We start from the raw sequence: 27,938 nt of genomic DNA on the forward strand, positions 1-27,938 counted from the left end.
TTTGAGGATTTTATACGGACCACAATACCTTGGACTTAGCTTCTTGCATTCACCTAGAGATAGAGAACTCCTTTTTGGGCGTACACGAATGAAAACCATGTCTCCTTCTCCGAAGACCCTCTCTTGGCGTTTCAAATCCGCATATGCCTTTTGTCTATCTTTGGCTGCTTGTATGTCTTGTCTTATTGACCTTATTTGGTCATCCATGTCCTCCAACATTTGTCTTGAAGCTTCCACCCTTAGGGTAGGATCAGAAAAATTTAGGGGACTTCGACAATCATGACCATACAATGCCTGAAAAGGGGTCATTTGAATGCTCTGCTGGTAAGAAGCATTGTAGGCAAATTCTACTAACGGCAAGAACTGAATCCATCTCTTCGGCTCTCAATAGCAGTAAGCCCTAAGCATATCCTCAATGATTTGATTTACTCGCTCTGTTTGTCCATCCGTTTGGGGATGGTAGGCAGTGCTAAAACAGAGTTGAGTTCCAATAGCTTCAAAGATAGCTCTCCAGAAGTGTGAAGTGAAGAGAGAGTCTCGATCGCTAACGATCCTTCTAGGTAGCCCATGTAGCTTGAATATCTCTTTGATAAACACTCTTGCAATGTCGGAGGCTTTATAGTTTGTCTTTACTGGAATCAGGTGTGCAACCTTAGTAAGCATGTCAACTACAACCATAATGGAGTTGTATCCTCCTTGGACTTGGGGTAAGCCCACCACAAAATCCATACTGATGAATTCCCATTTCATTTGGGGAATGTCAAGTGGTTGCAATTTCCCTGGCATCATGACATGTTCAGCCTTGATACGTTGGCAAGACAAACATTCAGTGACATATTTGAGAACGTCACCTTTAAGCCTCTCCCAATGGTAGCTCTTCCTAACTGCGTTAAGAGTTTTTGCATAACCAGGATGTCCTGCGAAAGGGGAATCATGAGCTTCCCATAATATCTTTTGCTTAAGTGACTGGCTTGTTGGTATACATAACCTTGTTCTGTAATAGACAAGTCCATTATCAGTGGAAAATTCCCGATACTTAGCTTGTGACTTCAGATTCTGCTCTTTGGTAGCTATTTCTTTTATCATGGTTTGGTAGGCCAAATCATGGCATGCCTCCTCTCTAGCTAGTTCAAGTATAGGGTTGCTTGGCATAGATACCTTTGTAGCCAGAGATCTGGCCGTTGATGGATTCTGCAAGATTAGGGAGTTTAGGAATGCCTTGCGACTGAGTGCATCGGCAACTACATTCTCTTTCCCTGGACGATACTTGACTTCAAAATCATACTCCTCCAATATTTCAATCCATCGACGTTGCCTCATGTTGAGCTCGTTCTGGGTAAAAATCCATTTGAGACTCTTATGATCGGTTACTAGAGTAAACTTGTTACCCAACAGGTAGTGTCTCCAAAGCTTTAGAGCATGGATGATAGCTAATAACTCCAGATCATGCGTGGCATAATTCTTTTCATGACTCTTCAATTTCCTTGAAGAATATGCTATGGGATGACCTTCCTGCATGAGTACACACCCCAAGGCAAGAATGCTGGCATCAGTTACTACCTCGAACTCCTTATTGAGGTCGGGAAGTTTCAGAATAGGTGCTGATACCAAACATTGCTTCAATTGGTCGAAGCTATTTTGCTCGGGAGTTGACCATGTAATAGAAGTCTGCTTCTTTAGTAAGTCGGTAAGAGGTGCTGCAATCAAAGCATAGTTTTTGATAAAGACCCTATACCATCCCGTCAAGCCAAGAAAACTGCGTATTTCTTTGACGGATACTGGTACTGGCCATTCAAGCACATCTCTGACTTTGGCTGGATCTACTGATATTCCTTCTGATGATACTATGAATCCTAGATATTCAATCTGACGTTTGAAGAATGCACACTTCTTCATTTTTGCATACAGCTTATGAGACCTCATCGTCTCAAGGACAATCCGAAGTTGAGATTCATGATCTTCTTCCTGTTTAGAATAGACTAAAGTATCATCGAAGAAGACAAGCACGAAGTCATCAAGATATGGTCTAAAAATATCATGCATTAATCTATTGAAGGTGGCAAGTGCATTTGTAAGCCCGAATGACATAACCAAGAATTCAAAGTGCCCATATCTTGTATTGAAGGCCATTTTTGGAATATCTTCATCCTTGATCCTGATTTGATAGTAACCTGACCTGAGATCAATTTTGGAGAAGATCTTTGCACCTTGAAGGCGATCGAGAAGCTCATCTATTCTAGGAATAGGATACTTGTTCTTGACTGTTGATTGATTCAACCCACGGTAATCAATACATAGTCGAAGTGTCCCATCTTTCTTTTTCTCGAATAGAACTGGAGCTCCCCATGGTGAGTTGCTGGGCCGGATGTAACCCTGTTCTAACAGTTGCTTGAGTTGTTCTTTTAACTCAATAGCTTCCGGAATAGACATTCTATAAGGTCTCTTTGCGATTGGCGCAGCTCCAGGTATTAGCCTTATTTCATGATCAACTTCTCTTGGAGGTGGAAGTTCAGTTAATTCTTCAGGGAATACGTCAGCGTATTCTTTTAGCCAAGAGGGTCCCTCATGAGACTCTTGCTTTTGATCTAACTTGTTGAGTTTGATCAAGTAAACAGGTAATCCTTTCCTAACCCCTTTTATGATCCGCGATACTTTGGCTAACTGGATCCTTGGCACTCCTGCCTCACCTTGAGTTGTAACAAACTCTCTTTCAGAGTTTCGAAAGGAAACTTGAGCCCTTTCCACAGTGGATGTGAGCGTCATTAGGCTTAAGCCAATCCATCCCGAGTAGACACTCATGGATACCTAAGTTCATGACTCTGAATTTGACTGAGGTTTTCTTTCCTCCCAGATAGAACTCCTCCTTAGCAGTTTGCCTGGTACAAGTTACCTCACGACCGTTTGCCAATTCCACAAGTAGGGTAGGTGCTTCTACGGTGGCTATTCCTAATCTCTTAGCACACGCTGGTGAGATAAAGGAATGTGTACTGCCACAATCCATCAAGGTTTTGAAACCTTTACCTTGATAGTCCGACGGTGTTTGAATCACCGAGAACTGGCGATTCAGCCCCTTCTTGTGTAAAGCGGCATGGACCGTCGCTCTTTCGAATTCCGCTTCCATAGTCGGATCTTCCCCTTCTTCTACATCACATCTTTGCCTATTGATAATGCAGGCAGCTCTTCCTCTTCCACGGGTGGCGGCTCCCTGACCGCGGCCTGCACCTTGACGGAGTCCTTCGCTAAGCTTGGGACATTGCCTTTTGAAGTGACCGAGTTCATTGCAGTGGAAACATCGGAGGTTTCGGCCATTACTGTGAGTAGGAACAAAGTTGTTGACGTTATTTGTCCTTGCTTTCTTTCTTTGTCCCTGATTGTGGCCTTGAACTCTCTTAACTTGGGGTCTGAATGCTCCTCTGTTCGGGTTGCTATAAGACCAATTTTTAATACCCCTTGGTTTAGCTTGCACTTCCTGAATTATAGGTGCCGCTCGAATGAGTGCATCCTGAAGATTTGATGGTCGCATAGATTCGAGACGAGTATTTACAGGTGGATTTAAGCCTGCGCAAAATTTGGACACCTGCTGTGTCGTGTCCATTTGTGGCGCATACTTTAACAGTGAGACAAACTTAGAGTAGTATGCGTCAAGGGTGAGTCCTAACTGTTTTAGCTCATAGAACTCATTCATTTTCTGTGTATGATATGCAGGTGGCAAATATCTGCCTTGCACGGCTTGCTTTAACTTCTCCCAGGTAACGGACCCCTCTGAAATCCCTTGATCCCTGCACCATTGTTTCCACCATAGTCTGGCTTCACCGGTGAGTTTTAATTTGGCGAGCATGGCCTGATCGGTAGGTGCAGTACCAGCTGCTTCGAAGTAGTCCTCCATAGATTCAATCCAAATCTCAGCATCTGACTGGACGAATCTGCCTCTCCCGTCAAACTCGGGTGGCTTTATCTGTTTGAGGAGGAACTTCTTCTCCTGGATCGCAGTAGTACTTGATGTAGGGGGTGAATTTGGACCCTGTTCCTGGGGTTGTGCCTGGATAAAAGTTTTCTTAACATTATTGTATGATAATTGACATTAGCTTATCTTTAGTTTAGCTATCTCGTAAATCATGAAGCTACTTAACTTTTTGCAACAACCCTGATACACAATCGGATATTGATAAAAGAAGTCCTTATTTATATTTACATGGACATAGCCTCATACAACATCTCATGTGATGATAATCCAATCATTACATTTAGTTTGGGGAGAACAACATTGTATTGGATTTGTCTATAGGAACTGTGTAATAGTAGGGTTTTGGGTCATGAATCTTTAGGAATCGATAACTCATCGGAAGCTCAGGATATCCTTTCCGCTGGAATCCATACTTCCCATGGCGGCCCAATACCTTAATCCTATCAGCTAGGATTACACGGGTTACTTCCTCATATACATATGAGTTCAATTCAACCCTCTGACCTCGAATATGCAAAGTCGAATTTACGTGAGCTTCCACAAAAATGAACAGCTTCACGATTTTCAAATCTTCCAACCACTTGATCCTCTTTAGGTTGGTTTGTAAATAAGCAAACCGGTGGGCAGCTATGTAGTAGATTCCTGAAGACCCAGTCCAACTTCGTTCTATATATAAAGGTGATGGATTATAAATCTGCTCCAGGATGTTCATCATTTCAATTCTCTGCCTATAATGCGGAGAATGCATTGCAGTCATAAACATGATCCGGAACACCAAAAACTTGTTCCACGCTTCGTAATTCTGCAAGACAGTATTGAGGATGAGGAAATGTTTGGACAGCACAATTTCTTTACTTCATTTTTAATGAAATCTCATGAAAATAATTACGTTGTTGGTCGGCTCTGATACCAACTGTAACGTGTCCACTAGAATCCTCTAGGACACGTCTTGGCAGTCCATCGGAAAGGCTGTCTAAAGAACTCCGCCCGGCACTCCCATGGAATGTTACGGGTTTTGCAATCTAGGTCTTTCCGCGTCTGCCACGTAGCGGAAGTGTCCTGGCCCTTTCCCACTTAGGATCGACCGGAATTAAGGTTTTCTTGTTTGGTCATTAGCTAGCAGCCACTAGCGTCAGACCCGAGCAAACTACTTTACGCAGAAACGCCAGGTCCGAAGCGGATTCACGCTGCACTTGGTTCAAGGAGAATGGGAAACGAGAGGGATGCAAGGCTCGACCTCTCTGCCATAAGGCATAGTCCCATTCCGTTCCCCTAAAACAGCGTGAATCGGGTAATAGGTAATTCTAAGTCGTCGTTCTCGTTATTCATTTCGATGATCATCCTTCTGTTCGTCAAAGATTTTGAGAAAAGTTCCCGGCTAACCGGGACCACCCATCCATAGGACGGACCCATGGTCCATCCTCCGCACTTTCCTCGGTTTGTTTTAGTTATGTAATTACCTACCACATTAATTTGACATATAACAAACAGCTTCCTTGATTAGCCCTGTTAAGCATTGGTTCCTTCACGTAATCTTATCACAGGACATAAGGAAACAATGTCAAACAACTTCTTTATTATCATTTTATCCTTTTATCTTTGAAATACAAGGAGTTCCGCCCGTAGGCTTGTCTATATTCCGCCCGAAGGCTATCCAGTAATCCGCTAGGGATCACTATTCCAAGCTTCTGCCCGTAGACTAGTATGCGGGCCTTGAGATCCAATCCCGAGTCACGTTAGCCTCTTGTGCAGGACCCGGAAGGCGAGGGATTTACGGCCAGAGCCCCCCCTGGCACCCAAGCGTCCTCCTGCTCCAAGTAGAGCTTAACGGAAAGACCTCACACGGCGGGTTCGGTCCACGTTCCCGGCGCGGTCAACAACCCCCTTGGTTAGGGTCAGGCAGGCAGTCGGGGGTAACTGAGCTGCCACTCCCTTCAGGCCTTCAACCTGAAGCATTTATATATCTTTCATCCTTTAGTTCCTTGAACAGACAATGCAAACAGTGCTTCCTAAATTGTTACAAGCACAACCAATTCCCGTGGACGTTTAGCTGGCAAACTGTTAAGGAGTGACTCCTTCTCTCCGAATGCATCCCGCATTCGATCCGGAATCAATTGCAACATGGCAAGATTCCTATCGTCTTTGGGTTAGGGTCATACCCTATCAATACTTTTAGGTTTTATTAATGGTAGATTCCGGCGACCATGTCGCTTTAGTTTATTGACTAATTATTTGCGTCCAAGCAAATACCTAGCTTCCCCTTAACTTGGCAAATTTTCCCTAATGAGGATAGAGCAAGAGGATGACTACCCTTTTCCCTTGCAAGTTAAACTCGCGCAAGAACCTGCCAACCTTAATCCACGGAATGGCAAAACTTCTTACGATCAACCCGCAAGGCTAAGTGACGTTGCAATTTACTGCACAAGTGTCGCCTCCATCATTTCGCCTAATGAATGGCGTATTCAGGTCATGGAATTAACTTCAGACGAGAGGAGGATTTAGGGTGTCTTTTTACCCATCCCATCCTTAATTTCACTAAATCGACAACGTTTAGTCTTAGGGATCCAACTCAATTCGAGTTTCATCATTTTGAACGCTTGGTCCTTAAGGTAGGAATCCTAGATTATTGTTTACATGAGCATCCTATTAGCTCAACATTTTTGGGAATATGGTTAGGACTATTGGGTTTGAAGGTTTCGACTTAGCGACAATGAAAAACTTGGCCGAATCCTTAACGTGCTAATCCCTAGTTAATGTTTGGGGTATCTATCGTATTGACTGAACCATACCCATGTGAATCCTTTGTGACTAGGTGATTTGGGTAATTCACTATGCTTGTCTCGCGACAAGGATGAATCCTTCCTAGAGATAATAAAGTAGATCTAAAGGAGGAAAAATAGTTGCAACTACCGCAATACATGTAAACATGTGATTCGTTGCTTCTACGCACCACATGGTTCACAATAACTCTATCTTTCCTTGGTATAGTAAAAATGCATGATAATCTGAGTACTAACTTTCCTAGGACCTACTAGGACTTACATCAAATAACCATGCCTACAACCTTGTTGTCTACACTTTAGAATCTCATGCTTTGATAAACCATGCGACCTTTCCTAAATACGGCTCCTGATGAATGGAATTTCTGCATGATGACTATGCAACACGCAACTTTCCCCTAGCTACAATGTAGTTAATGAAGTTCATACCAAACTAAAGCTAGTGTTAACTTATTCCATGTTACATGCTACGTGCAAGTCCATAAGATCATTTTCGTACTCTTCTATTTCTTTTCGGATAATATCTTATGGGTGTTAACTTTTCCTTATGAATCATTACAAGGAAGATGTTGCCTACAATGCGGCACATGCTTATTCCCACCATGTCTAGTAACCAAATGCACTTATCAATTTCATTTCTTTGCCCTATATGTTTAGACTCATTACTTTGATAATGTTCCAAAATAGCAACATGCAGCTAGTCTTCTAAGGCGGACAACTCTGGACTTGTAACCGTTTCAATTTCATGACATGCATCAACCTTGTCTAATGTTTAAAGAGATAATTTATCAAATGTATTTTTAACGCTGCCACATTAAAAATAAGCGTAAAAAGGCATTCTCCCTTATGGAATTAAGCGCGCCTAAACATTTCTTTATGCGAGAGTAAACTCGAAAAAACCTGGGCTTGTGGGCTCGGGGAGATATCCACTTGAATGCTTGGAGATGAACCTCCCGCAGGCGCACCTTGTGACTTTTTAGGGGCCATCGTAGGCGTGGTTTCGGCTTCTGGGTTGCCTTTGCGGTCTATGAATTGACTTGCCTTGGTATGCAGCCTCCAGATCTTTGCCTTTTTCCCTCGTGCGCAAGAGATTCCTTTGCGGGACTTTGGATAAATGGTGCGTGCGGATGAATTCTTTAGGAAAAACCCGAGTGGCTAGGAATGGGTTCACGGATGGCTTGTGGCCGTTGAAGTCTAATTGCGGGAAGCCTCTTACGAAGGATCTTGCGGGAGGGCTTTATAGCTTATTCCTCTTCTCTTCAAAGTCCCGGGGGGGGGGGGGGGGGGGGGGGGGGGGGTAGGAATGGACTTATGGGGTTCTGGTGGGAAGGGGGCTTAGGGAAGCCCCCTTAGAAGCTTCTTAAAGAAGCTTCTAAGAAGCTTCTGGGCAGCAGCGGCCACGTCAGAGGGGGGGGGTCGTAGTCACGGCGAGGGTGGCGGCATTCCTGGTCGCGGCAGCAGACGGAGGCCACGGCAGCCCTTGGCGGCGTCTCGTTAGCGCGGCGGCTTCCCCTCAGCACGGCGACCTCCTGCAGCACGGCGACCTCCCTCCAGCATGGCGACCTCCCTCTAGCACAGCGACCTCCCTCTAGCACCGCGACCTCCCTCTAGCTAGGGGGTGTTTATATAGGCATGGGGGGGGGGGGGGGGGGAGAAGGCCTCCACCACGTGGCCCCCTTGCATGGGTTCCCCCCCTCCCGTGCAGGCCACGACTTTCATATCCCCATCCTCCCCACACTCCCTCTTCTCCAGCCATGCATCGGCTGGAGAAAAAGAGGTAAAAATAAAAAAATTTGCCTTGAATTATTCAAATTGCCCCTCCCAAGAGGGTGTTTTTGTGAGACTTGCGGTTTTGAACTTTCGGTTTTGATTTACCAATGCGGAGGACCCCATTTCTCGCGTGCGGGTCACACATTACACTGCCAATAATTTCAATGCAAGAGATAACCTTTGCACAAGGTTTACGTCGTGTGCGGGACGTCAATATTCACGGGTGGGAATATTACAGGTGCACACCCCCATACCCGCTCGAATGGATTGTAGTACGCCTCCTATGGCACGGGAGCCCGCCGTAGCGTTCCCAAATGATCCAGAGTGCACAGCCCCATTAACGATGCCTGCAAAGGAGTCACTACTGTCCAGCCCAACTGCTCCATCGCCACCAGCAGTCTTAAGCCCTTGTACGAAACATGATCCTTCTTATCAGCGGCCAAGGATCTTGCTGAGACCTCAAGGAATGACGTAGTGACATGCATCAAGGAGTTGGACGACACCTTCATTACATTTGCTAGAAGCTACAAGAGGCTTGACCTAGGACTTCTTGATGAACCCCTCGCTTCCGATGTTCGCTCATTGCCATGCACTTGGGAAGACTACGAGTTCATGTGACCATCAAATTTCCCAAAGTTGTAGTCGAGCTAATCGCTAATGGAGAAATCTCAAAGGAACAAGCTATTCTCAGACGACTAGTCACCTCGTAGTGCAAACCCGCTTGCTCTACTCCTGAACGTGAACTGGAGGAGCTCGTGCAGCTTGCCAACTTTGCTTCTCCATTCCTGCAACTGTGGTACGCCTTACAACTCCAATGGGAGAAAAAAGGCCGCCGGATCATGACTAATGCTGAGCAAAGGAGGGCAATCAAAACAATTGAACACGACCCTATGTACGTGGCACCTCTTTCATTCATATTTTTGGCCATTACAGACAACCTACACTTAGATGATCAGGTATTGGCCCATCCGTACATTGACCAGTTCCTCACAGAGGAGGAGTTGCACATCGCTAGTTGCCTCAACTTGGGGGACATCTTTCATGGCGTCTTAACCTACATCACTCAAGCTTCCTTGCAACCATGCGAACTTGATCGCCATGCCCAGTTTGAATACAACCCTAACCTGTATACCTAGCTTATGGCCAAGTAGCTCACCCCACACATCCCATGCGAGCCTTTCCCCCTCCCCGTACCACTTAGAAAAGAGGGGGGAAGAGCCAGTGACAACCAAGGGACTAACCAAGTGATGTAGCAAGAAGTGTAAAGGCTAACAGTGCTCAACTAAATTCAAATATGAAAGAAAGCAAGGAGAAAGTAGATGTTGGTTGTTAATTATTTCTAAAAAGTTTCATCCCCTTAAATTTGCTCGGTAAACTGGCACACACATTTTTTCTTGAGATATGCTAGGAATGAATCAAATTGTAACTCTAACATTGACTTGGGTAATGGCAGGCACCTACCATGGCAGGATAGGGTAGACTTCCATTTACGGAAGCAGAGATGACGAAATATGGAATTAGCATTGAGACGCAGTGATTCAACCAATTCACTTTCAAGCAAGGATGAAGCTGTAGCACAGTCACGGTAAGGATAGGTAATCAAGAAAGACGGGTACAGGTGCCCCTTAATGCAACCACTATCGAAAGAGCCCTGGGACTCATGCCCACAAAACAAAGATGCCCAAAAAGGGATGTGTACACCATGCTCGGAGTCAAAAAAGAAGATGTGCACACAGTCAATGGAACTAGTCTAGCTAACATTCCGGACTCGACGACAAGGATGCAGGCTAAGATGATCCATTCTCTCTTCTTTAGCCATGGATACAATGCACTCATGAATAGAATCAATGTGCCACTGCTGGAAAGCATTGCAGCAGGAGTCCTAGAGAAGGTGGACTAGAATAGTTTCATCCAGAATACTATAAAGAGTTCAGCTGCCCGTCTAGCTCCAGCCGCAACACCAGCTGATGGGGAATCCTCGGCCTCCATCACACGATCCACGAGGAAGAAACATGCCACCAAAGCCTCTACGATCAGGTACGGAGGTATCCTTACACCAATCATTGACGAGGCTATCAAGGATGCTGCCGTGAAGGAAGAACAGATTGAGCACAAAGGCTCACCACGTCGAGAGGAGGAAGGCTCGAGCGAAAGGATGGCTAGCGATGAAGAAGAGCCTGAAGTACCACCCACGCAAAAGGCCGGGCCTCAGAAGCAAATGAAGGACGGCAAGAGCCAAAAGAAGGGGAAGGCACTGAGCAAAGGGGAGCGAGCCGAGGTGAAGAGGGCTTGAAAAGAGTCATGTAGGTTGGAAGAACAACTGTAGAAGGAGGAGGAGGAAGAACTCGCAAGAGTTAAAGAGGAGTCAAAAAAGGCAGAAGAGGAATGGCAAAGAAGGGCGGAAGAGGAAGCCCACGAGCGCAGCATGAAGGAACTGTCCGAGTTGGCTGAAGCCACTCACAGGTCTATTGAAGAAACTCAAGAAAAAGGAGAAATCAACCCCTATGGTCCTTTTACCATGAGGCCAAAGTGAGTGGTAGCGTGAGGGCAGCCGCAATGATCGCAGGCAAGGGAAAGTCACTGTTACACCCCCTCCATCGTATCTTGATATACCCCCTCCCACAAGTATCATTTGAGGGTATATCAAGATACGATGGAGTTAATTTAATACAACCGAAAGTATAATCAATGTATTAATCAATCTCATCTTTTATTGACTCAATACTATTAAGACACATGTACACAATCATTTGAGTGTATGATAGAGTATGTGGTTGATAATCTACTATTTATCAGGTAGTGCACATGCCTTCATGATCCCATCTTGGAGACACATTGACCTTGTATACTCCACCTTCATTCTGTATGAAGGCTTGCAATTCTTGGAATTTTCATGTTGGAGGCAATAGATTCTATAGGTATTACTCACTTAGAAAGGCCTCTCCATTTATTAATGAAACCCTATGCTCTATGTAATCACTACCTATTCTCTATGTCAAAATAGTTAAACTTGACATTTGTGCTCTCTATTGAGTTACTATTTTTGCTCTCTATTGAGTTACTATTTGATGAAATAGAAGAAAACTCTATATTGACCTTACAACATGGATTTGATAAAGAGAAGGAAATAGTTCACAAATTGAGGACTATGCAAAGGAAAAAGGGAGGCATATAGGAAGTCTCAAGAAAGATTGAACAACCAAAAAGCTGCAACAACCATCACTACAAAATCGAGACAACTTAAAAGCTGCAATAATGAGTAGATTGATCAAAATTTAAGAGAAAATTTATTCATTTTTTATATAACATAGAGAACTTGAGTAGTGATGACTCAATAACTCTAAAAAATCATTAGGTTGAGTGCGACACTTACATGACAAATCCACCCAATATAAGGTGATTCTGCCAAAATAGAAGTAGTTAGTATTTCTCTTAAGATGGTAAAAAACCTTTCATGCTTAATCATAACATAATGCACACATCATCCCTTGATCCATTTATGTGAGGATTTTGAGGTGTGGAGAAATACCCTATGTATATAACTACAAGTGATTATATGGCTATTGGTTATATTGTTTTGGCTACCACACTCATAACTCCTCCTCAATATTTGTGTCATGCAACCCCATGTGGACACCTATGTCATTGTATGCAACTTTTGAATTTGTCACTTCATCCACATCCTTGTTATCATCTGAGGGTATATCAACATACAATGGAGTTGATTTAATACAACCAAAAATATAATCAATGTATTAATCAATCTCATCTTTTATTGACTCAATACTATTACAACACATGTACACAATCATTTGAGTGTATGATAGAGTAGGTGGTTGAGAATCTACTATTAATCAAGTAGTGCACATGCCTTCATGATCCCATCTTGGAGACACATTGACCTTGTTTACTCCACCTTCATTCTCTATGAAGGCTTGCAATCCTTGGAATTTTCATGTTGGAGGCAATAGATTCTATAAGTAGTACGCACTTAGAATGACCTCTCCATTTCTTAATGAAACCCTATACTCTACGTAATCACTAGCTATTCTCTATGTCAAAATAGTGAAACTTGACATTTGTGATCTCTATTGAGTTACTATTTGATGAAATAGAAGACAACTCCATATTGACCTTACAATGTGGATTTGATAAAGAGAATGAAATAGTTCACAAATTCAGGACTATGCAAAGGAAAAAGGGAGGCATATAGGAAGTCTCAAGAAATATTGAATAACCTAAAAGTTGTAGCAACCATCACTACAAATTGAGACAACATAAGAGCTACAGTAATGAGTAGATTGATCATAATTTAAGAGAAAAATTATCCCTTTGTGATATAACATAGAGAACTTGAGTAGTGATGACTCAATAACTCTAAAAAATCATTAGGTTGAGTGAGACACTTACACCCAATATAAGGTGATTCTGCTAAAATAGAAGTAGCTAGTCTTTCTTTGAAGAAGGTAAAAAACCTTGCATGCTTAATCACAACATAATGCACACATCATCCCTTGATCCATTTATGTGAGGATTTTGAGGTGTGGAGGAATACCTTATGCATATTACTAGAAGTTGTATATATGGCTATTGGTTATATTGTTTTGATTTTTAATACATTAGATTTGCCTTGGAAAATATTCTAGCAAGATGTCGTATCATATTGTGCTAGCTATAGTACCCTTGTTGTATGTGTGTTGACTTGAATATATGGTGAGGACCTTTTTATCTTTTGAGGTGGTGATGTTGTGGGCTATATCTACCTATGCAATTTAGGACAATAATTCATGCAACTATTTCTTTTGCATTTGATTGAGTAGATGATGTATGTTTTGGAGTTTATGTTTTCATATTGTGTCCTTTTCTACTGATTTTAAATACTTGTGTCTTGTCCTCTTGCTTTGCATGGGGCAAGAGATCAATGCTTGTTAATGCAATTTTAAATCTAATAATACTAATCTAGATAAAGTTTGGTTGGGTTGAATCGGTATGCACACTATTTTTCATTGCTATAATGTGGGTTGTTCATTATCAAGGTGAACCACTACATAATCAATGCCTTTTTAGGCTACCAAGTGACCTTTTATCCTCTTATTACTAGTTGCTTCTCATTGTGTGCTTGGTTGCCATTGTCTAGGTCTTTCAACATCAACTCTTGATTTTGTCAATGTCTTTTACATGGGTATTCTACGTGTAGTGCAACAACTTGACTAATTCAAGCTAAGATATACTTATCCTTTGGCTAGGACGGTGTATGCTTGTATGAGAACATTCTTGTCCTTGGGTATTCTACGTATAGGGCAACAACTTGACTTATTCAAGCTAAGATATGCTTATCCTTTGGCTAGGACGGTGTATGCTTGTATGAGAACATTCTTGTCCTTGGGTATTCTACGTATAGGGCAACAAGTTGACTTATTCAAGCTAAGAGATGCTTATCCTTTGGCTACCATAGTGTATGCTTGTATGAGAACATTCTCGTCCATGTTCTTTCAAGCTAAGAAATACTCAATCAAACTGTCAAATGTTAGTGTAGATGCACTATTGTTAGTATCATATATTGTGCTAGATGTTACTAAATCATAGTGTTGGGTGTTAGTGTAGTTTTTTTAGTATCATATATTGTGGTCTAGACCATTTGTGATCTTTTTTTAAAGTAGAAAATGTGTACATATGTATATAGTTAAGATTCCATGAGGTTCAAAATAGTGATTTTTAGTAGAAAACGTGTACATATGTATATAATTAAGACTCTTTGAGGTTCAAAATAAATAAGACTCCATGAGATCTTGCATTAGAACATATTGAGGAGAATATTGTCATGATGCTTAGGTTGGAAGAGGTAGCCCCTAAATGTTTCCAAGGGAAGTCAAGGTATGCAAAATGCATAGTTGTTTCTAATGTTTATCAAGGCATTCTTATTAGAGAGTTGGATGAAATATTGTGTCATAATAAAGGCAACAAGACAGAGTACACAAAAGAACTAGGGGAACTAATGTTTGATGAAAAGGAGATGTTATAAGTAGGGCATGATCAACCTTCTCCATTTATGGAGATGATGTCACACATTGTTTTGCCTCTACCAATCGAAGGTGCATAAGATCTTTTAATGTTTGAGAGTATACATCTTTTTGTGATATGGCTTGTGGGAGCTTTCACTCAACCGCCAAGACCCATGGACCACTTACTGTTTCAAGCGTTCCAAGCCGAGCACTAATGGCTACCTCTCACATAGCCTATGCGCCATCCATATCTACGGGTGTAGTGAGCTCACCTCCTTGCCGTTTGAGTTACCTCCTCTCCTGCGCACTCCGGTAGCTCCACGATCCAAGTGCAAGCTTCAAGCAAGCTCCATCCTCAAGCTCCACACTCCAAGCTCCATTGCTGCGAGCAAGACAAGAGAAGAGAAGAGAAGAGAAGAAGAGAGGATGAGATGGAGAGCTTCTCCTCCTCGGTCCCTCACCCTCACACACTCACACTCTCACACTCCCTCTCTCAAGCACAAGCTCAAGCAAACAAGAACAAGAACAAGAACAAAACCCTAAATCCCTTTTGGGCGGTCATCCTCTTTTTTACATGGCCAGTTGTAGCCTAGGCCCTTTTTCCCATTGTCCTTCTATCTTCTAGCTTCCTTTCCACCGCATGTCTACATTTACAAATTGCATGGGTGAGAGCCCGGCGCTCTTTTACAAGATTTCAGGGTACGCCTTTTTATTTTAAAATACGCCTTTCCCCTTTTGCATTTGCCTTGGACTTTTAAGGTTGCCCTTGCACTTTTGGCATTTTCTCCTATTCTTTCTTCAATCGGGCTACATTTTTTCCGCCTTTACCCATGTCTTTTTTATTTCCTTTTGCTTCTTCGTGTTGGGGTTAACATGGCTAATCAAAGGGTTTTTAGGATGGTAATGATGAGTGTTGGGTGAAGTCAACATGTCAAAAACTCTAAGAAGATAATTGCTCTTCATAGTGCACCTTGGTATGAAGGGGGAGTATCCCTTAAAAGGACTAGCCATATGAATTAAGGTCAATGAGTAGTGGGAAGAAGAGCAGTTAAGTGGGGGAAAAAAGGCTTCTCTCTCTCTCTCTCTCTCTCTCTCTCTCTCTCTCTCTCTCTCTGGTCTATGTGCGTCTTTCTCAGTCTCTCGCAGAGGATCACAAGGTGCTATGTTGTGAAGCTGTCCAATTGCAAAGCACTATGTCTTTCTCTCTCTCTCTCTCCTCAAGATGGACTAGTAGACGAGTCATCCGTGCTCACATAGATCACAAGGGAGCTACGTACTAGTGGTGGGGGTTGCTTTCTTTTCTAGGAGCTCGTAGTTGCCTCATTGTGGTGCATTTTCTCAAAAATTGATTTTCTCGAAGACGTGCCTCCTCAGTGTGGTTGCAAGGAGCCATCTAACAACAATGGAAGCATATGAGTGTGTCATCTGCTCATTTACTAGCAATACCCCAAATTATGACATGATGGAAGGGTAACTTAATTTAATCAGTTTTGACTTAGTAACTGACATTCATAAGCCACCTCCTCCTCCTCCTTAAAAACACATGCTCTCTCATAAGCTCAATATGCATGGTAGACATTCCAATAATGAGGCGTAGATTAGGAGAATACCAAGAAGAAGGTCCTATGACTTTGGCATTCCAATTGGTTTATCTTGGTTAGATTAGAGTTTCTATATATCAAGCTAGTAGAATGTGAAAGGGAGAGTGCCATTGATTAATGATTTCCTAAAGCCAGCAAGAGTGGACTATTCTTAGGTCAATGTACATGTGAATTTTTGATGGATCATATTTAGATAGCTTACTCTTATTCTCCAAAATCCCTTGACTATACCATTTATCCTCGTCGTAAGCTATATGATGAGACTATTAGCATATGTATGAGGTGTTCCAAAGAAATTCTTGGTAGTCTTTCTTCCTAGCTAAAAGTTGATTTCTTGGATAATGAGTGATGCAATAAAGTAACCCAAATCTCATTTAGTTAAGTTGTGATGGAGATATTGAGAAATACTATTCAAATTGCATTTCTATTCATGGCATACTTGAAATGTAGTGTACTCCAACTATGAATCAGTTTGTTGTTCTCAAAAGGATACATGAGGAAAAAATGAAAATTAGCAGGCTAACAACTTTTACATGAGAGAGCTATAAGATCTTCCATGTTTAATTGCACAACATGATACACGCAAGTGATTTCACACTATCTTGCCTTTTAAATCCAATGATGGTGATGTCTTGATATGGAAATCTATATCTACTATCAACATATCTTATTGCTTAATTTGTATTTCTTAGCCTGCCACATGGTGTCCCAAAGCCAGTAGGTGTCTTAGTTCTATCAAAATCACAATCTTATCTATTCTCAATCTACTAGATAGGAATTTTGCACATGAATTAGGATGGCTCTATATGCATTAATCATAATACTCATGTTTTTAGTACAATTATTTAATTTAAATTATCTTCTTTTATCCCATAAATCAAATGTTGTATCTGGTAAGTATTTCATGTTAGCATTGGCAATCTTCTCTATGTCTTATTAAATGATTGTTCTTGAAATTTTCAATTTTTGAATTAGCTAGTAGAAAGAAAACATAAGGAATTTGTTTTTGAATCAACAAAAGTTAACATAAGAAATAGAAAAAAGTAGAGGGTAAAGAAAAATAAAAGGGAGAATACATAAAAAGCAACACAAAGGTGGTATAGGAAAGAGAAGGTGATCTCTTCCTTCTAAACACTAAAAATTTCATGTCCACTAGCAACACGCCATTAAAAATTCAATTTACGTGGTAAGAGGATTTTTAAGTAGAACAATGCTACAAAAACATGTAGTAACTATAGGGAAGAAATTTGGATTTTAGATTAGAAGGCCATAGCAAATATGTAGATAATCTCTATCATGTATCCCTTGACCTTGAAACTAAGATAGGTACAATCCTTCTTTTGATCCACCAATCCTTCTTCTAATCCACTATGTTAGAAACCACAATGGCTAGAAATCAATCATCATCTTTTCCCCATCACTACCCTAATCCAAAACTTTAAAAACCATCATGTCAACTGATCAATTATTATCTTTGCCATGTATCCCTACTTTAGTTCTTCACCATCACTCCCCTAATACAAAACTTTAAAAACCATCATGCCAACTGATCAGTTATTATCTTTGCCATGTATCCCTACTCTAGTTCTTTAGAAACCTTGATGCCAAGTTAATCATGCATCTTCATTCATGTATCCCTTTCCATTGACCCTAAAATGAGTGCAATTTTCCTTCATTTCAAGTTTTCCATCATCATTGTCATGTGTCCCTTATCCTTGACCTTTGGGATGGGTGCAATTTTTCTTCTGATTGAGCAATGTTGGAAACCATAATCCCACTTGATTATTGGCACTTAGAATCCATTCATGCCTTAAACCACTTTCTCATTCTCCCTCCAATGGTGTATCATCATTGAGCTTTTGGATGCTTCTTCTCCATGTTATTGTAATACTTCCGATTCCTAACCCGCGTTCTTCATAAGAACCTCCTCTTGGTAGGAGGCCAAAAGGATAATTGTTGGAATTATGGTAATTTTTGTTTCAAAATTATCCCCTCTCCCTAGCCGACGGTCATGCTGGAGGAGAGGGAGAGTGGTGTGGATGATTAAGCTCCTCGCTGGAGCTCGTGCAAGGGGGATATGCCATGCACTATGGCTGCGTGGCGTCGGGAAGGTCCCCTCCCCTCACCTATAAAAGCCTTGTGGGGGGGAGTGAAGAGGGGGGAGCCACAATGAGGCAGTGCTGCCACACAAGAATTAGGAAGTAGCATTGCCTCTCTGTGTGCACTGTGAGGCTGAAGAAGACTGAGGAGGGCATAAGACTGCCAGTCGAGTGGGAGGGAGAAGGCTTGAAGAGAAGGAAGAGTGGTGGACGCCATCGATCAGGCCGTCAGTACTGGGATACGCTGCCAGCTCTGCATGCCAATGCGCCTACAAGCCGTCGTAATCAGTCACCTCCTCTTTCTCCACATGGGATCTCCACGACAAGACCAGAAGCTTTAGAAGCTTCTTGGGAAGCTTCCAAAGCCTTTAGGAAGACCCCCTTCTTGTGGGCTTCCTTAAAGCCCTTCCAAGTTGGGTTTTAAAACCCCCCTCTCCGAGATTTAAACCCCTTCCTGTGGGTTTCCCCCCCCCACAAAAATCTCTCCTTAAAGTCATTTAAAAGAGGGTTTTTATAACCCAACCCCGGGATTTTTACATCTATTCCCTTGAATTTTCCACCTAACCCTCTTTCTGTGAGGTTTCCACCCAAGTCCCCTTTCTCTTTGAAATTTCCACCTTAGCCCCTTCTTCTTGCAATTCCTACCCAAGTCCCCTTAAAGTTTGACTTATCCCAGTAATTAAATCCTTGTTCCCCCCTTTTAGCATTTCACAAAGCCCATCTAAAACTACCTTCCTTGGGGTTTTCATAGGCCTTATCAAGCGGGTTTTATTACCCCCAAGGTTTTAAGCACCTTTTTTTTTCCTTGACTTCCCTTTTAAATTCCATCATAGGCCGGGTTCTTTTCTTCTATTTAAAAAAAAAAACCCTTCCCACATAAGCCTTTTAAAACCATTTCATGGAGGAAGCCTATACAGCCTTCTAAAGCCGATTCCGAGAAACCGTGCAAGCGGTCACAAAGGGATTTTCGCGTTCGAAGGAGACGGGCCAAGATCATAAGTCCACAACCAATGCGAGAAGGTCAAAGTCACGATGGCTCCTAAGAAGACACAAGGCGCAACCACAGGAGGATCATCTCCTAACATCCATGTGGACATTTCACCACAAGTCCAGGTTTTTCTTCCTAATTTTAATATTTCAATTGTGCATGGATCATTTACGGAATTAGGATGCATTTTTTTGATTGAAATACCTTGACTAAATTAAAAGAAATAACTTCGATCAAGGAATTGTTCATTTGTATTAAACGAATGAAAAAGAAGAGCATAAGATCTTTATGCATTCATGGCACGTGGTTATTATGCATTGCAAAGTAACGAACTCAGATTAACTAATGCCCATCTTTATAAAATTGAAATTACTGATGTACATCTTCGATTATGCATGGGAAAGAATAAATCATATGTCGCATTATTAGGCATCTTTCCTTCGAAATGATTCATTAAAAAAAGGTCGCTAATAATCCATAGGAATTTACAAGGCATGGAAATGGTTCTTAAAACTGCGTAAAGTAGATTAAAATCTAGTCAATTGGCTTAAATCTCAATCAACTACGTAAATAGTTACGAAAGGTTGTACAATGCTTATTCAGCATACGAAAATCTCATTTAGAAAAGAAGTTAGAAAAAGGTTGCATGGTTCACATAAAACCCTATCTCTTAGTAGCATGAATCTTAAATGCATCAATAGAAGTTATGTCGTAACTTAGCATATGCTTTGGTTTTAACCAGAAAAGTAGGGTTTGTAAATATACTCAAACGTAGGAAATGAATCATGTGGTTATGAGAAGGGTATCATAAATACCTTCAAGAATAGATAAGTAAATTGGTTTACCCTAAAAACACCTAAACCGCAAGCAACTCGTTCAAGAAGGGTTAAATCAATGCAACATATCCCAAAGAGCTAACTAGGGTTTAACACATTGAGGACGTGATCTAATCGCTCTTATTGCCAAAGCTAAAACTCTTATACCCTAAAGACTTGCCCTCATTCACAGAATGTAGGGACAATAGGACACACTTGCGAGAAACGATCTAGGGTTTTTACCCTAAGGATCGCTCGCTAAAATAATGAAACTCGATTTGGATTTGGACCTTTAGGACCGACAATATCGACCTAGTGCAATCAGGAACGGATTTTTATGAAGATACCCTAACCCTCTTTCCTATCTAATCATGATTTCGTGATTAGACAACTCCATTTGATGGGTAAAATAGTCCCATGATTTTGATGCGACACTCACGCAATAGGTTGTAGAGTCGCATGATCTTGTGATTTGATCAAAAGGGAATGGCCAATTCCTCGGAATGAGATTGGCAGATTCTTACGCAAGTTTATCTTGCAAGAGGAGAAATAATCATCGTGATATAGTACCTTTCTTGGGTAAAGTAACCAAGATACGAGGATTAGATATTTGCTTGGAAGCAAAAGACCAATTAGTAAATTGGAATAACATATTTACTGCTAATAGAACTTAAGGTATTGGTTAAGTTGGGTTAGTAGGGTACGGCCATAACCCAAGGATATAGGGTTAACAAACAAACCCTTGGGGATCTTGCCAAGTCGCAATTGATCCTGGATCGAGTGCTGGATGCATTCGGAGAGAAAGATTCACTCCTTAGCAATTGGCCAAATAAACGACCACTGGAATTGATTGTGCTTGTAACAGTTTAGAAAGCACTGTTTGCATTGTTTGCTCAAGGAACTAAAGGATAAAAAGATATCTAATGCTTTAGGTTGAAGGCCTGAAGGGAGAGGTAGCTTCAATTACCCCCGACTGCCTGCTTGACCCTAATCAAGGGGGTTGTTGACCGCGCCGGGAACGTGGACCGAACCCGCCGCGAGAGGTCTCTCCGTTGAGCTCTACTTGGAGCAGGAGGACGCTTGGGTGCCGGGGGGGCTCTGGCCGTAAATCCCTCACCTTCCGGGTCCTGCACAAGAGGCTAACGTGACTCTGGATTGGATCTCGAGGCCCTCATACTAGTTTACAGGCAAAAGCTTGGAATAGTGATCCCTGTGGATTACTGGATAGCCCTCGGGCAGATTATGGACAAGCCTACGGGTGGAACTCCTTGTATTTCAAAGATAAAATGATGAAATGTTAAAAAAAGAACTTGCTTGATATTGTTTTTCTATGTCACGTGATAAGATTACGTGAATGAACCAGTGCTTAACAGGATTAATTAAAGAAGATGATTATTATATGTCAAATTAATGTGTTAGATAATTACATAACTAAAACAAACCGAGGAAAGTGCGGAGCATGGACCATGGGTTCGTCCTATGGTTGGGTGGTCCCGGTTAGCCGGGAACGTTTCTCAAAAATCTCGAAGAACAGTGGGATGATCATCATCATCAAAACGAATAACGAGAGCGATGACCTAGAGTTACATCTTACCCAATTTATGTTGTTTTAGGGGAACGGAATGGGACTATGCCTTATGGCAGAGAGGTTGAGCCTTGCATCCCTCTCGTTTCCCATTCTCCTTGAACCAAGTCCAGCGTGAATCCGCTTCGGACCTGGCGTTTCTGCGTAAAGTAGTTCGCTTGGGTCTGACGCTAGTTGCTGTTAGCTAATGACCAATTAGGAAAACCCTAATTCCGATCGATCCTAAGTGGGAACAGCTAGGATACTTCCGCTACATGGCAGACGCGGGAAGACCTAGATCGCAAAACCCGTAACATTCCATAGGAGTGCCGGGTGGAGTTTTCTAGACATCCTTTCCAATGGACTGCTAAGACGTGTCCTGGATGATACTAGTGGACACGTTACAGTTATCTCCATGTTTGCACCCTTCTTCTCCATGTGTAGGATAAGATGTAGTAATGTGCAAAAAATATGGGGGGGTGTTGGAAGAGAGGGAGAGAGACAGAGTGGAGCAGAAGATGAGCCTCAGCTCATTATTGTTCTTCTTCTATCATACTAACTGAAAGAGACTTATACACATAGGTATGACTAACCAAGACTAAATGTGGTTAAGTAATTGACTAAACTGACTTATTGAGTGTCACACACATGTACAGTCACACACATAAAGGTAGACTGACTGAAGAGTAATGGGAGCTTGATATTGACTACACCGACTTATTGAGTGTCACACACATGTACAGTTGTATCTAGCTAATGTCGGTCACACACATAAAGATAGAATCACTAAAGATTAATGGGAGCTTGATATTCTAACACTCTCCCTCATGCTCAAACCATTTGATAAACTCTAAGTAGCTGTCTGAAATATATGAACTTTTCTTTACCAAGAGACTTGGTAAATATATCTACTACAATATGGTCTTCAGTCTTCACATGAATCAAGTCAATCTGCCCTGTAAGAACCATTTCTCTAATGAAATGGTAGTGAACCTCAATATGTTTGGACCTAGCATGGTAGACAGGATTGCCACACTACTGAGGTTATCGCAATGCAATCTCACTCTACTTTCCAACTGTATTCCCAAGTCTTTCAACAGTTTCATCAACCAAACTACTTTGCAAGCTGCTAAGGCAGCTCCTCTATACTAGACAATGTAACAGTAGGCTATTTCTTACTCTGCCACAACTGATCATACTGCTGCCCAATCCAAATGCATAACCACTAGCTGACCTCCTGTCATAGGTACAACCTGTCCAATCAGCATCAGTAAACCCTATCAAGTCAAAAGATTTTCCATATGAGTAAAACGACCCATAATCTGTAGTACCCTTTACATATCTCACGCTCCTCCTAACTACATCTAAATGTGGTTTGCGAGGCTTTTTCATGAACTAATTAATAAGCCCCACTGCATAACATAAGTCAGGACATGCAATAGTCAAGTATATCAAGCTGTCCACCATCTGTCGATACATGGTCACATTCTCCAACATCAATTTGCAGCTTGACATTCTGATCAATAGGTGTCTCCATAGGTTTGCATTCAGCCATACAATACTTCTGTAACATGTCATGAGCATACCTGCTTCTGTAGCAGCCATATACCTTGAGGCGTAGAGACTACCTCAATCCCAAGAAAATGCTTTAGTTCACCAAGGTCTTTGACTCTGAATTCAGCCTGTAAACATGATTTAATTTTAGTAATGCCCTCTTCATCATCTCCAGTGATGATAAGATCATATACATAAACCACTAGAAATACATATCTATGATATGTCTTCTTCGTGAACAAACTATGATCTGCATCACCCAATCTAAATCCATGTTGCTGTAAATAACTGCTGATCCAAGCATTCCATACTCTAAGTGCCTATTTCAGTCCATATAAAGCCTTTTTCAGCTTACATACATCTGTAGGAAAGTCTGGGTGAACATAGCCTTCAAGATGCTCCATATATACTTCCTCAACCAAATCACCGTTCAAGAAAGCATTCTTGATGTCCATTTTCCATAATTTCCAACCTTTGCATGCTGCCAAAGCAATGACAATTTTGAATGTTGCCATTTTAGCCACCGGACTGAAAGTTTCCTCATAGTCAAGGCCATACTGTTGGGCAAACCCTTTTGCAACCAGCCTAACCTTATAGCATTCTAATAAGCCATCTAACTTGCACTTAGCCTTGTACACCCATTTGCAACCAATGGGGACTTTGCCTTCAGGAAACTCAACCAATTCATGTGTCTCATTTTTAGGCAAGGCTGCATACTCCTCATCCATGGCAACACACCAGTTATCATCTGTAACTGCATCATCAAACTCTATAGATTCTTTATAACCTGTTACACTAGTCATATATGCATAATGGCGGGCTGAATAATGTAACTGTGGCTCACTCTAAGCTTGCCTCTCATGAGGAGGTACATAACGAAGGCGTCATAATAGATGGAATTCCCAACTCACTATCCAAATTTTCATTGTTGGATGACTCATAACCTACTGTAAGTGAACCTATCACATCCTCAAGCATCTTTTCTTTACCCTTATCCAATCTCCCCCTTACTGACATATTATGTTAGTGGACATAAGAGTACGACTCCGCAAGGGTCCTGACCAAGAACTTACTAAGGGTGACCCATCACTTGTAGAACAACTCATAGATGTACTCACTATAGGTGTATTTTTAGCATTACTAGTGTTGACTAATCCATCAATAGCCACTGCAATAGGATTACCATACCACGATGCTAGCTCATAAAAAACAACATCTCTGCTAATCAATGTCTCATGTGTAGATAGTACATAACACTTGTAAGCTTTCCGATCTTGTGAAAAACCAAGCAACACACTCTTGACAGCTTTAGGATCCAATTTCTTCCTCTTTTCATCAAGAACATGCACATATGCAATGTTGCCAAATACCTTCAAGTGTGAAATATCAGGCTTATGACCATACAACCTCTCATATGGAGTTACATCGAGTGTGAAATGTCAGGCTTATGACCATGCAACCTCTCATATGGAGTTACATCATGAATCCTTGCTGTAGGGGTTCTATTCAGCACATAGATAGCAGTCACTATTGCTTCAGCCCAATAACCATTTGGCAAACTCTTCTCATTCAGCATAGCTCTTGCCGATTCCATCAGTACCCTATTTTTCCTTTCTGCTACACCATTTTGCTATGGTGTATAGCTGCAAGTTAACTGTCTTTTGATCCCATGTTTAGCAAGGTACCTGTCAAAGTAATTAGAGAAATATTCTCCACCTCCATCTAATCTAAGACATGAAATTTTATAGCTCAACACATTTTCAGCATGGTTCTTGAAGTCCTTGAATGCATCAAACACATCATCCTTATGTTTCATTATGTAAAGCCAAGTATACCTGCTGAAATCATCAATGAAGGATACATAATAACAAGCACCACCAAACAAAGCATTATGAAATGGACTCAATACATCTGAATGTACCAACTGCAAGGGTCGTGAGCTATTCCGTACATGTCTCATAAATGGAAACTGTGCTTGCTTTCCAAATTGACATGCATCACATACATGTCCAAAGTCATGATACTTGAACTTAGGCAGTCCAAGCACAATCTCCTTCTGCCTGCACAGATTTCAGCTTTTGTACATTGACATGGCCAATCCGCTTATGTCATATCTCAACATTCCATATAGCACCATCATCATGTGCAAACATGGCTATTTTCAATTCTCGAATTGATGCATCAAGAGTAAACATTATGCCATCTCTTTGGCCTCTAGCAATCAATTTGCAACCATTACCATTTTCTTCAACAAAGCATCCATCTCTATTAAATCTGACCTGCAGATTTTGTTATGCCATCTGTCCAACTAACAAAAGATTCTTGATTATTGTAGGTACATGTAGTACATCATGTAGGCTCTTTTTCTTGCCATCAGGCATCAACAATGGAACAATTCCTGTGTGATGAATGTCATGTTGGGTGTCATCCCCAATACACACATAACCATGTGAACATGCAACCATCTCATCAAACCATTCTCCATGGGGTGTCATATGATTTGAAGCCCTTGAATCAATGTGCCATCTCTCATCTATGTTCTACCTAGATGCATTCTGAAACACATGCTGCATGGCAAACAATCTGTCAACCTGCTCATCATAAACAGTACTAGAAGATGCATAGTGCCCATGTTGTTTGCCCTTTGCCTTCATATCTCCTTGCTTCTTATAACAATCCTTTGCAATGTGTCCATATCTTCCGCAATAATGGCAGTCCTTTTCTCTGTTTGGCTGATCGTTTGACTACCATGAACCAGATCCACCACCTCTACCATGGGGTGATCTCCCCCTACCTCTAAAGCCGCTATAGATCCACATTGGCCCTGCGTATTTGTGCCATGCTAGGCATTCTACTGATGCTCTCCATAAGTGTTTTGAGTGTCTCCTTGACCTTGAAATGAGCCACCGCCTTTTCCACCTTTTCCATGCTAGCTAGAGTAAAGAACGGTGTCTCTTCTTTGGGATGTACTAGAACCTGTATTTAGCCCAAGCTTAACTTCCTCATGCAACAGCAAAGCAATCAACTCATCCCAATCAAGGGATTCATCTCTCACAGAAATAGATGTATCAAATGCTTTATACTCTTTTCCAAGTCCATTCAATGTCACTGCAATCACATCATCCTTAGGCAGTGCAAGCTAATCTGCTATGTTCTTGATCTCTGTAGTGTAGTCCTGAATGGTTTTGCCATTCCTAGATATGTTATTGAACTGTTTCTTTAAATGAATCTTTCTTGCATGCATTGCATTTCCATAATTCTTCATGAGTATGTCCCATGCATCCTTTGGAGAATTGCATCAAGTAATCTGTATAACCATAACATCTGATATACATAAGGAAAACCAATGTAATACCTTGCATGCTCTCTCAGTCCATAGCTTATGAGCCCTTTTTTGATCATTTGTCGGATTCCTTTCATGTATTTCAGGTTTAGCCTCATCACCTATACATAAGTCCCAATAACCTTTGCCAACCAAAAATTCTTCATACGGAACTTCCATAAAGTAAATTTTTTGTTGTCCAGCTTTTCTCCCACAATTTGAGTGATATTGTTAGTGCCTTGAGCATTTGCCATAGTTGCACCTTAGGTATTCAATGATGTATACAACCTATAAGTATCTAACTCATTTTCTTACAGTTCAAGACCAGTTTCCTGCTATTCAGGACAGTCTCCTGCAATTCAAGACAATTTTCATGACAACGTGCTTATTGTAAATTGTATTTCAACAATGAAAAAACATATTCAACAGAGCATAAACCAAGCTCAAATAAATTCAAAACATTCTATGGTAGTGGAAAAACATCCCAGGAACAAACTATATCCATACAAGTATCAATGTTTGTAATGTATGCAAGGAGCAGTACCAAATATAATCATCCCACTACTATAATCAGCAGTATTTTCTATGTTAAAACAAGAGTATTCAGACCTCAAAACATCCCCAAAACATCTCATTCAGTTTGCCACTCTATGCAGGAGTTGATACATGTCCAACCGGTCAAAATATATTGCATGTATGTCAAGTGAAGATGATAGGTATCCTTCCTGCAGACAATTCATTATCATTTGCTAAGGAGTATCACTCACTTATGTACTATATAGCTCTCATGAAGATGTAACATGTATTTAAGTGAGGGGCTATGTAAACATTTTGGTTCATAATGCTTGTGTGTGTGGAGATTCAGGGACTTTTGACAACTTAAATGTGTAATTTTTCATGTGTATCCATGAGGAAGGTGTATCTTGCATATATTTGTGTGTCTATGTGCCCACATGCCTACACATGCATAAGATTGAAAATATTTGTGTGGGTTTGCACACTTTGTGACTACACCAACAGAGGATTTTAACAATGTTAAGTAATAAATAAGGCCGTTGTGTTTTTTTTTTGGCTTTATGCTTAGGTTGCATATTATGGCACCAAAAAAAGTGCTTATCAAGAGAAAGAAAACTGTCTCACTCCATAGTAGCTATAAAGTAAGTATGAAGCTATGTTACGGGTGTTTCTAGGTAGATCATAGACCAGGAAGTATCATCATGTGTGTAAGACCTTTGGACAATCCTCCAACGAATAAAGGATGTGGTCCAAAAAGATGTGTCTTCATTAATGAGGAAACACAAGTAGATGGGGACTTCGATATCATTGATGAGGTTTCTGAGCACACATGTAATCACATATATACCCATTTCATTTATCATCATTGTTGTTTATTGTTATTCATTGTTATTTATCATTTTATACATGATTGCTTTAATGCTATTGTTTTTATTACTTTATGCTACCATTTGTGTTTACATA

The sequence above is a fragment of the Lygodium microphyllum genome, chromosome 29 (assembly GCF_053477565.2).
Source record: "Lygodium microphyllum isolate KBCC chromosome 29, Lygodium_microphyllum_v1.1.10, whole genome shotgun sequence".
Taxonomy (NCBI): domain Eukaryota; kingdom Viridiplantae; phylum Streptophyta; class Polypodiopsida; order Schizaeales; family Lygodiaceae; genus Lygodium; species Lygodium microphyllum.